Genomic DNA, 10,527 nt, shown 5'->3' with positions numbered 1-10,527 from the left:
GCAGACTTCCCAAGAAGCATAACATAACCAGTAACAAATCTCCTTGTAGAAATACAAGAAGCCAAGTCAGAATCAGAGAAAGCTTTGAGAGTAAGCTGATCTATAGCCTGCATAAGTATATCCTGACCCAAAGTGTGAGCCACATATCTAAGAACATGATGCAGTGCATCTTGGTGAGGTATTCTAGGTTGTTGCATAAATTGACTCAAAGTTTGCACAACATAGGATAGGTTAGGCCTAGTATGAGTCAAAAAATTAAGCTTGCCAACCAATTGTCTCTATATAGAAGGATCAGGACAAAAATCACCCTGATTAGGAGACAACTTCAAATTCTACTGCAAGGGTGTTCTGGCAATCCTGGAAACATCAAGACCAGAATCAGCAATGAGTTCCTTGGAGAATTTCCTCTGAGTGAGAATAATTCCCTGAGCCAAATAAGTAACCTCTATTCCCAAGAAATAATGCAATCTGCCAAGATCCTTGATGCTAAACACAGAATGCAAATGAGCCTTCTGAGCATGAATATCAGCAGTATTGGTGCCTGTGATGATGATATCATCCACATACATAACAACAATGATGATATCAGGGTGATCTTGTTTAAGAAAAAGAGAATAACCATTCAAGGATTGAGTGTAACCCTGACTGTGCAGTTCAACAGTCAATCTAGAAAACCATTGTCTTGATGCCTGTTTTAAACCATAGAGAGATTTCTTTAGCTTGCAGACAAGCTTGTCAGGATAAGGTAGACCCTCAGGCATTCTCATATATATTTCTTCAGTCAAGTCAACATGAAGAAAGGCATTGTTAATGTCCAACTGATGCAAATACCATCCTCTAGATGCAGCCAAAGCCAAAAGACATCTAAATGTGGTTATCTTAACCACAGGGGAAAATGTTTCATCAAAATCAACCCCATAAACCTGAGTATAACCCTTGGCTACCAATTTGGCTTTCAGTCTCTCAATAGAACCATCAGCCTTGAGTTTCGCCTTGAAAACCCACTTACAGCCTATAGTTTTCTTGCCTTTGGGAAGAATACAAAGATCCCAAGTACCATTTCTTTCCAAGGCTTCAATCTCTCTATGCATTGCATCAATCCAGCCTTGATGCTGAGACGCTTCAAGAAAACTGGCAGGTTCAGATATTAAGGTTGTTTTAGTGATAAGAGCTTGGATACAGGAAGGGAGATCACAATACTGAACAAGATTACACCAGTGATCAGTGATAGAAGTAGAAGTGATGTAATCTTTATGCCAAGCAGGAGGTTTAACAGGTCTAGTAGAGTGTCTGATAGCCTGGGACTATGGGGGAGCAGGAAGGTGTTGGGTGGGTGTAAAAGGTGGGGAAGTAGAAGGAGAGGGAGGGATAGAATGAGAATTAGAAAAGGAATCTGAATCTGTAGGGAAAAGAAAAGGTTCAAGAATAGGGTGGATAGGGTTAGGATTATGTGGTGTGGCAATAGGTAAGAATATAGGTTGTTGTTTGGAGACAGTAGGGAGATGATAGGGTAAGCATTTTTCATAGAAATAAACATCTCTGCTGATAATAATTCTCTTAGTTTCCAGGCACATCACCTTATAAGCCTTTTGGTTAGGACGATAACCAAGAAATACACAAGGAATAGCCCTTGAATCAAATTTTCTTCTGTTATTTTTCAGGGTAGAAACATAACATAGGCAAACAACCACTCTCAAATGACCCAAGTTAGGTTTAACACCAAGAAGCAGCTCATAAGGTGTATTGAAAACTATAGAATTCAAGGGCATTCTATTAATCAGGTGAGTGGTACATAACAAACACTTTCCCCAAAGTGAAATAGGCACATTTGATTGAAAATAGAGAGCTCTTGCTGTCTCTAAGAGGTGTATGTACTTCCTCTCAACTACACCATTTTGTTGAGGTGTGTCTGCACAACTCCTGTGATGCACAAACCCATACTTATTGTAAAATTGGAAGATAGGACCCTCACATAGTTCCTTAGCATTGTCAGATCTTATGCACTTTATATTAGCACCAAAATGATTATGTATCATTACTGCAAAATTTTCAAGTGCAGAAACAGCAGTAGACTTAGATTTCATAAGAAAAGTCCAAGTGTGCCTTGAAAAATCATCAACTATTTGAGAGGAAACACTACAGCTCCTAGCTCCAAATCATGAGTAGGGTAATTCTGTTCATGTTGCTTAAGCTGCCTTGATGCATAAGCTACAACATTCCCATGTTGTATAAGTACACCCAAAGCCATTCTTAGATGCGTCACTATAGACTTCAAACCCCTCAGTCCCTGATGGTAAGGTTAAGATTGGTGTTGTGGTGAGTCTTCACTTCAATTCTTGAAAAGATTGCTCAAACTTCTCATCCCACTGAAACTTAGTAGTTTTCTTCATCAAATTTGTTAAGGGTTGAGCTATCCTTGAAAAGTCTTGCACAAATCTCCTATAATATCCAGCAAGCCTAAGAAACTCCTCACTTCAGTCACACTTGTTGGTCTTAGCCAATCAGAAACTACCTGAATCTTTAATGGGTCCACCGCAACTCCTTCCTTTGAGATTACGTGGCCTAGAAAGGCCTTCTCTAGCCAAAATTCACACTTTGAAAATTTGGCATACAACTTCTTTTCTCTAAGAATCTCCAACACTTTTCTTAGATGTTCTTCGTGCTCTTCTCTATCCCTCGAGTACACCAAAATATCATCTATGAACACCACCACAAACTTATCCAAATATGGCTGAAAAGTTCTATTCATGAGATCCATAAAAGTTGTCGGTGCATTAGTGAGTCCAAAAGGCATAACAGTGAACTCATAATGTCTGTATCTTGTGCGAAAGGTTGTCTTTGGTATATCTTCCTCAGCAATCCTCAATTGATGATATCCCGTTCTCAAATCAATCTTTGAAAAGATCCCAGCACCTTTAAGCTGATCAAACAAGTCCTAGATCCTAGGCAATGGGTATATAGTGACATTATTCAACTCTCGGTAGTCAATACACAACCTTAAGGTTCCTTCCTTCTTCCTCACAAACAAAACTGGTGCTCCCCACGGTGAAACACTTGGCGTTATATAACCCTTTTCCAGCAACTCCTCCAACTGTACTTTCAACTTTTTCATCTCTGCTAGTGCCATTCTATAAGGTGCCTTAGAAATAGCTCCAGTCCCAAGCACTAAGTCTATTTTGAAATCCATCTCCCTAATTGGCGACATCCCTGGGATTTCATCTGGAAACACATCTTGGAATTCTCTCACCACTGGAATGTGATCTATAGACTTCTCTTTTACACTCACATCTTGCACATGGCATAAATAAATAGGGTAGCCCTTTCGGATATAAGAATGAAAAGTTATGGCTGATAAAATACTAATTCATGGTTTTGACACAACTCCCTGATAAAAGATTATATCCCCCCTTAGACCCCTAAGAGACACCCTTTGGGTATGACACTCAATTCTAGCCTTGTACTTGCTAAGCCAATCCATTCCCAATATCACATCAAAGTCAGTTAAGTCAAACTGAATAAGGTTTGCAAGCAACTCAGTTCCAGCAATGTTAACTGGAATGTCTTGGTATATGGATCTACAAGGAACTACCTCCCCAGACGAAATTGTTATGTTGGTTTGATACAAAGATGAAGGTTTTAAGGCATGTTTATTCACAAAAGAAGTGGCTACAAAAGAATGAGATGCCCCAGGATAAAAAAGTAAGTAAGCAGGTTTTGAGTTCACGAGAAAAGTATCCGTCACAACTTTGGCATTAGAGTCAATCTCACTCTGGTTTATGACATAAATTCTTCCATTACGGGTCTGACCATTTCCATTGTGGTTGGTTCCTCCAGAATTGTTGTTGTTTTGGCCATTCCCTCCTTGATCATTGCCATTTTGGCCCTAAGAGCGGTTGTTGTAATTTGAGTTTCTTCCATAACCACCTCCATTATTGCCATTGTTGTTACCCTGTCCATTCTGAGCCAAATTATTTCCATTCTGCTTCTTTGGGCACTCAAATTTCTTGTGACCAACCTCCCCACATTCAAAGTAAGTAAGCAAATCTCCATTGCAGTTGCATCCTGGATGACTCTTGTCACATTTACTACATGGTCGATTGCGAGGTCCTTGCTGATTATGTTGTCCTTGGTCCCTGTGGTTATTGCTTCGATTGTTGTTGCTACGGCCTCCCTGCTAACCATTTCCATCATTCTCATTGCTATTACCCCCGAGGTGTGGTCTCTTGTCATATCCTGGATGGTTCGATGAGCTCTCACCATTCCCTTTCCTCTTATGCCTATCCTTGACCTCCTGCTCACGTTTTAAAATTCTTTTGATATTGCAAGCTCTATCATAGGCCTCCTTATAAGTAGCAGTAGCACCATCCCCAATCACCTTCTTTTGGATCCTAAAAGTCAATCCGTCTTCAAACTTCTGAGCTTTGGATTTCTCATCAGGCACTACATTAGGACAAAACCTAGCATACTCATTAAATTTCTCAACATACTCCTACACACTCATACCAGCAGTTTGGTTAAACCTACTGAACTCGTTGTACTTCTGTCTCTTGATATGCTCAGGAAAGAAATGATCCCTGATTGCTTTCTTAAAAGCCTCCCAGTTAAAGTTCTGTTGAGCTCTTATAGTGGCTCCTTCATTTTCCCACCAAATATCAGCAGCCTCACGTAAATAGAAAGTGGCTTGGTCCACCTTCTAAGCATCAGGGGTACCAGCAGCAATAAAAATCTTGTCAAAGTCACGTACCTAGTTCTCAACCAACATGGGATCTTCCTTCCCTATGAATAGTGGAGGTTTCAATGCAGCAAGTTTCTTAGCCATGGCAGCTTGAGGGTCATTGTCATTGTTGTTGTGGTTGTTGTTGTTGTTATTCAGCTGGTTTTGCAACAACATTCCAAGGTTCTTTTTCATTTGCTCAAGAGCTCTCAACCTAGCAGCAAAAGGTTCGGGAGTCTCAGCCATTTGTGCAATTCTTCTCCAACGAGACCTAGTGTAAACGTTGTAATTTTGCATACACAATCAGCACAATTTCAACATTAGTGTTACCACCATACACATTTTAACACGATTTATTTAGATCGTGCGAATTACAATTAAATTAACAACCACATTATTTCATGTAACACATCATTAGTACACATAGACGAGAATTAAGCAATTTATTAAATCTCAATAGCATTCATAGAGTTGGCCAAATTCCTAACCAAATAATGCATCAACTTAGCATTAGACTATAAATTCGCGCAGTGCTTTTGTGATTTCACTATCATTCAACCAAGTCATTACTATACTTGACTAAAGTAAGCACAAGAAAATAAGAGTTTTGTTCTCTATAAATAAAATAGATAGAAAATTGAAATGATTTTATTACGTTAAATAATAACATAAAATAGCAAAGTATAAATATGTTAACCAAAATTATTTTATTGCAAAACCAAAAGAGAATGAAAATCGTCTTTAAAATAAAAAAAAGTAGCACTAACTAGCTCAATAAACTACTAGTTACAAATAAACCAAAATTATAGTTTCTAAACAGAAGAAACTAGTTTTTATTTGTAAAAGTAATATAAAAGTTTTAGCTAAACGCAACTGAAAAAAATTCAACCATCATTTTCCCCTTCACTTTCGCGAGCTTCATTTTCCTGAGGCTCCTCATCATCATTATCATCATCATCCAGGTTATAGTCAAAGTCTCGCTTGGCTTCCATCATTGCCTTCTCAAGGTATTCCACAGTAGGGATCCATCTTCCATCGTAATAATATTTATCATTTGGTTCACCATTGATGTATAAGTCAGCATACTTTTTCTTAAGTTGAGAAAAAGGTCCCCTCAAATGTAGTGTGTGTAAAAGTATTTGAGATCGTCTCTCCAGAGTGAAGTAATCAGATTGGCCCTCAAGTACATTGTAATGGAAATGTTCAATGCAGAGATTTAAACGGTTCACGTAATGTCGAATGTTTTCATGGTACTTCATACGAATCATGTAGGGAGAAGGTAATACATGTGTACTCTTCCTAGCACTCGACTTTCTTGCAATTTTACGTTCTCGTACCATCGTCTAATAAGAGAAAATAAATAATCACATCATAAGTACTTTATAAAAGTACTATATAACACATAAATCCCATATCGTGATTCTCACACTCACGGCTCTCCTAAGCTTGAATCAATTTACAAACTTATAAACAAGGTTTAAACCTAAGTCTTTAATTTACTTCATTTTAGTCCCTAAATTTTTCAAAACCTTGGCTCTGCCTACCAATTTGTAACACCCCCAAAATTCGAGTCTTTTTAAAACAATAAGAGTAACCTCTTAACTTTCAAAACTCAACCCTCGAACCCTGGGAGTGTTACTACTACACTTATTTTCCGTAGAAAATAAATGCAAAGCAAAATGAAATACTATCTAATAAACTAAGTGGTCTAAGTGGTGGCGAAATAAAATAGTCATTACATCAAAACTGCAAATTATTTTCAAAACAATAAATAAAAGGAAATAAATAAATTCGGAAATAAACTAAATTTTCTTAGCTACGTGATTATTCTAAAGTCTCCTCACACATAACCGAGTACCCTCCTACCAACCTGCAAAAAAAAAAAAAAAAAAAAAAAAAAAAAAAAAACAGAAACAAGAAAAGAGAGAAAACTCCCAAAATCAGATAAACTGAGTTATTCCAACTCCATCCCGTAAATAAATAATTTTAGTTCAAAAACATTTTATACATAATATAGTCTCATAGACATTATAATACCCTTCCTAGAAGGTGAATGCAGTGACTGCTAGTACAGTTGGGGTAGTTGGGGTTGGTAGCTTGAGGTTTCAGGAACCTTTCCTAGAAGGTGGTCTGTTTCTTTTTGCTGCCTGTAGGTTTGTAGCCTTATTAGGCTTTGTTTTTGGTGGTGTTTGTGTGGCCCTAAGGGTCTTGTGTAGTTTGGGTTGGTTTTAACTTAGCTCCCTTGTAAGTTGTAACCTTTTACTTTGGTAATAAAATTCTCTCTATTTGCCAAAAAAAAAATACTCAACCAAATTCAAATTGTCCCATAACATATTATTACTTCAGTTAAGAAAGGGAAAGAGAACGCCAGTATAACGGGACTAGTCCCTGTCACCACCTGCTTTACAGAGGGTCTCACGTAACCCCAAATGGCCATAAGATAAAACAGAATGTCCCTAGTGTGCACACCCCTCACTAATACCCAGTGATTAGGAGGAAGACTAACAGCAATATACAATAATTTAAACCAACTAGTAGCAACCATAACTACTAGTGGGCAACCTATTCTTCACCCTTTCGGGTTTCATTTCCCTTCTTAGATTAAATTTCACTATACATTTTATTAAATTAAATCATCCGATTACACTATACACAAGTATTGCACAAATCAATTTAATCACAAGTAATAATACTTCAATTTCAGTATTATTAGACCATAGTCATCCTACATGACATAGAGACCATCAATCACATATAATCAATCATCCAATTCCCAAGATTTATTAATTTTAAAAACTCATACGATATCAAATAATCAAATTTTTCGAAAATACATATACTAGTACACAAAATAGAAAACTAGTATATAATATGATTTCATAATATCATACGATAACACACTCATCACATATAATTACATAAACACGTAGTTGGCACACAATTTTTCACAACAATTTCCTAACGGGATTCTAAAGATGATGGACATTGAAAATTACCTTGATTGTGCGTAAAAACTCAAGGTAATTAACCTCCGAAATGTTCACCTAGTAGCCTCTGTCTACAATAATAGATAGTAATACTAAGTCAGTATGACTAATTTAGATGATACGAAGTTAGTAGTGGTAGTACACTAGTATGTGGGTAATTAAGCAACTTGTAGTATGTGTATTGATAATTAAGTTTGGAGAAATAAGAAGAATTTCATTTATAAGCCAACTATGATCATAAATTTAGAAGTGTAGAGTACTGAGTAAATAAGTGGTCCACAACAAACTTTTCCATTCTTAGCCTGCAAATCCCATTCACAAAACTCCAAAAACACTTCAAAGGTTTCTACTTTGGCAGAAAAGAAAACAACCCATTTTCTTAAAAAAAAAAAAAACACTTCCAGTTCGTAAATTTTAAGATGATTAACGAGGAGCAAGAAGATTAAAGAAATTTAGTAAGTAGAACAAGAAATCAAGAAAAGGTTCAATCAGAATTTCAGATTTGTCAAGCTCAATCCAATACAAGAGAATCACAGTAAGAAAACTCATGGCTTACCGATGAAAGATCGGTTGGGGATGATGACTTGGGAAAAATTGAAAGGGATGGGTGTTGTATCAGCTTTCGGATTTAAATGTATATATATATTAGAAAGCTTAGCTTGAATTTCTCTAGAATATTCAAAAGATAAGACTCAATTCAAATTGAATTTGTTGCAAATTCTTATTGAAAAGATATGCTTCAAATTTATTATTTTATCAGTTTTCAAATCAGTTTCTGAAATTATCAAAAATCAGTTTTTTTTTTTTTTAATTTTAAATCCGAATGGAAAATAATTCATATATATTTGAAAATAAATTATAAATTTAAAAGTTTATACTAGCAAAATTGTTGACTAAATATACTAAAAAATTTAGGGTATTATAATAAAGGCCTAACAACAAACAAGCATAAAAGCAAGGCAACACTTGGTAGAAGGCTAACGATTTCATTAACCATTCACCCTCTAAAGAGATTTAATTTGATTACAAGGAGAATTCCTAGTGAACACTGAACTGACAGTAACATAATAATGGGATCTCAGGCTTACAAAACATAAAGTAAACACTAAGAAAGCATCTAAAGGAAATCTAATATATCAAAAGGAGTCGGATTCTGACATCCGGCCCCACTTAAGTTGTCGATGACCTCGTCGATTTACAAGAGTTACAACCGAAGTTAGAAAATCCTAAACTATCTAAAGTCTCTGGTGCGCCGTTGATGCGGCTGACTTCTTGAATCTTTGCTGACTCTGGAGCTGGATCTTCGTTGTTGACGAGGAGCTTGTCTCTGGGGTGGCTTTGCTCGAACAACTTGTTGAGAGCTTTATCTCTGAATTTCCTCCTAGGAGCTGAATCTTGTAGTTTCTGATGGTGAGCTGCTTCCTCGGTCATCTGTTGGGGAGCTGCTTCCTTGAGACTGTGGTGGTGAGTTTCAATTTGTGGTTGTTGCCTCTTGGGTGACCATTGTTTCTGTGATCACCTACACGTGACCTTCGTTGTTTGCTCGAGCACTGTTTTCCCTCTCTCTTGGGAGGTTCTCCTTTGGTGTCTCTGGGCTTGTCCCTCTTTGGTTCGAACCGGGTGTCTGATTTTGGGTTTGACGGGGGTGTATCTTGGATGTTGCCAACTCACCGGACTTCATATCCCGCTTCTGGGTGTCTCTAGCGTGAGCTTGTTTCTTCGATGTCACCTTTTTCTCTGGCTGCATCACTCGCATTGCCGATAGGTATCGGACTTTCGGTTCTTCTGGGGCGATCAATCTCATGGAGCTCATCCTGTAGACCGAACCCATTCTTTGAACCGAACAATTGTCTCTGCTGGTCTCTTTCTCCTTTGCAGACTCTTACATGGACATGGATGACAATCTTTTTTGGATCTTGTCAAGCTCTTCTTTATGCTCGCACTCCCACCATTTGTGTGGGCCTCGACAAAGAATGCAATTCGGCGGCCTTTTATTTGCCGAGGACGTGCCGACCTTAGAGTGTCCGGAGTTGTGGGAGGGGGTAGATGTTGATCTCTAGGCATCACCTCCTTCACTTCTTCTATGATATGTACTGATGGTGTTGGACGATACTCGATAGTCGTTCTCTGTACCCTTTGGAGAGCTTGGAGTCGGGCTATTAGAGCATGTTGACGTCCCACTTGAATCATTTTCGGATTAACGGCCCTTCCCGACTGAGTAGTCCATCAATCTCTCAGCAACGCACATAGCAGCAGCAAGGGTATCTTCTACCTTAAAATCTCTAGCTGCGCCCATTCCTTTAACCCATTGACAAAGTTGAACACACAATCTTTCTCATTCATGTCTGTGATGTCAACATTATCGCCGAGTATTCCTTCACATAGTCGTGAAGAGAGCCCTTCTGACGGAACATTTGCAACTTCATCCAAGCAACAAAGTCTGTGTTGTCCGAATAGAATTGTTCTTTGAGTTCCTCTTTGAACTCCGCCCATATATCGATCTTTATCCTTCCTGCTTCGATGTATGCGTGCATGGTACGCCACCAAAGCTTGGCATCTTCGGACAAGTAAATGATGGCAGTATCCACCTTCACTTAATTGACATATTCGGAAGTACTGCTCCATGTCGAAGATGAAGTTGTCGACTTCTTTAGCATCTCTAGCGCCACTGTAGTCGTGAGGTTTGGGCGGCTTGATCTTCGCCGCACCAACACCAAGTGCATCTCTACCCACAGCGCGCATTAGGGTAGCACATTTCTCGAGTGCTTCATCAGCTTGTCCTTGAACAAATTGCAATTGTTCACGGAGAGCATCTCTATCTTCCAT

Source organism: Chenopodium album, chromosome 14 (assembly GCF_948465745.1).
Source record: "Chenopodium album chromosome 14, dcCheAlbu1.1, whole genome shotgun sequence".
NCBI classification, from domain to species: domain Eukaryota; kingdom Viridiplantae; phylum Streptophyta; class Magnoliopsida; order Caryophyllales; family Amaranthaceae; genus Chenopodium; species Chenopodium album.
Note: the sequence above shows the minus strand (reverse complement) of the source record.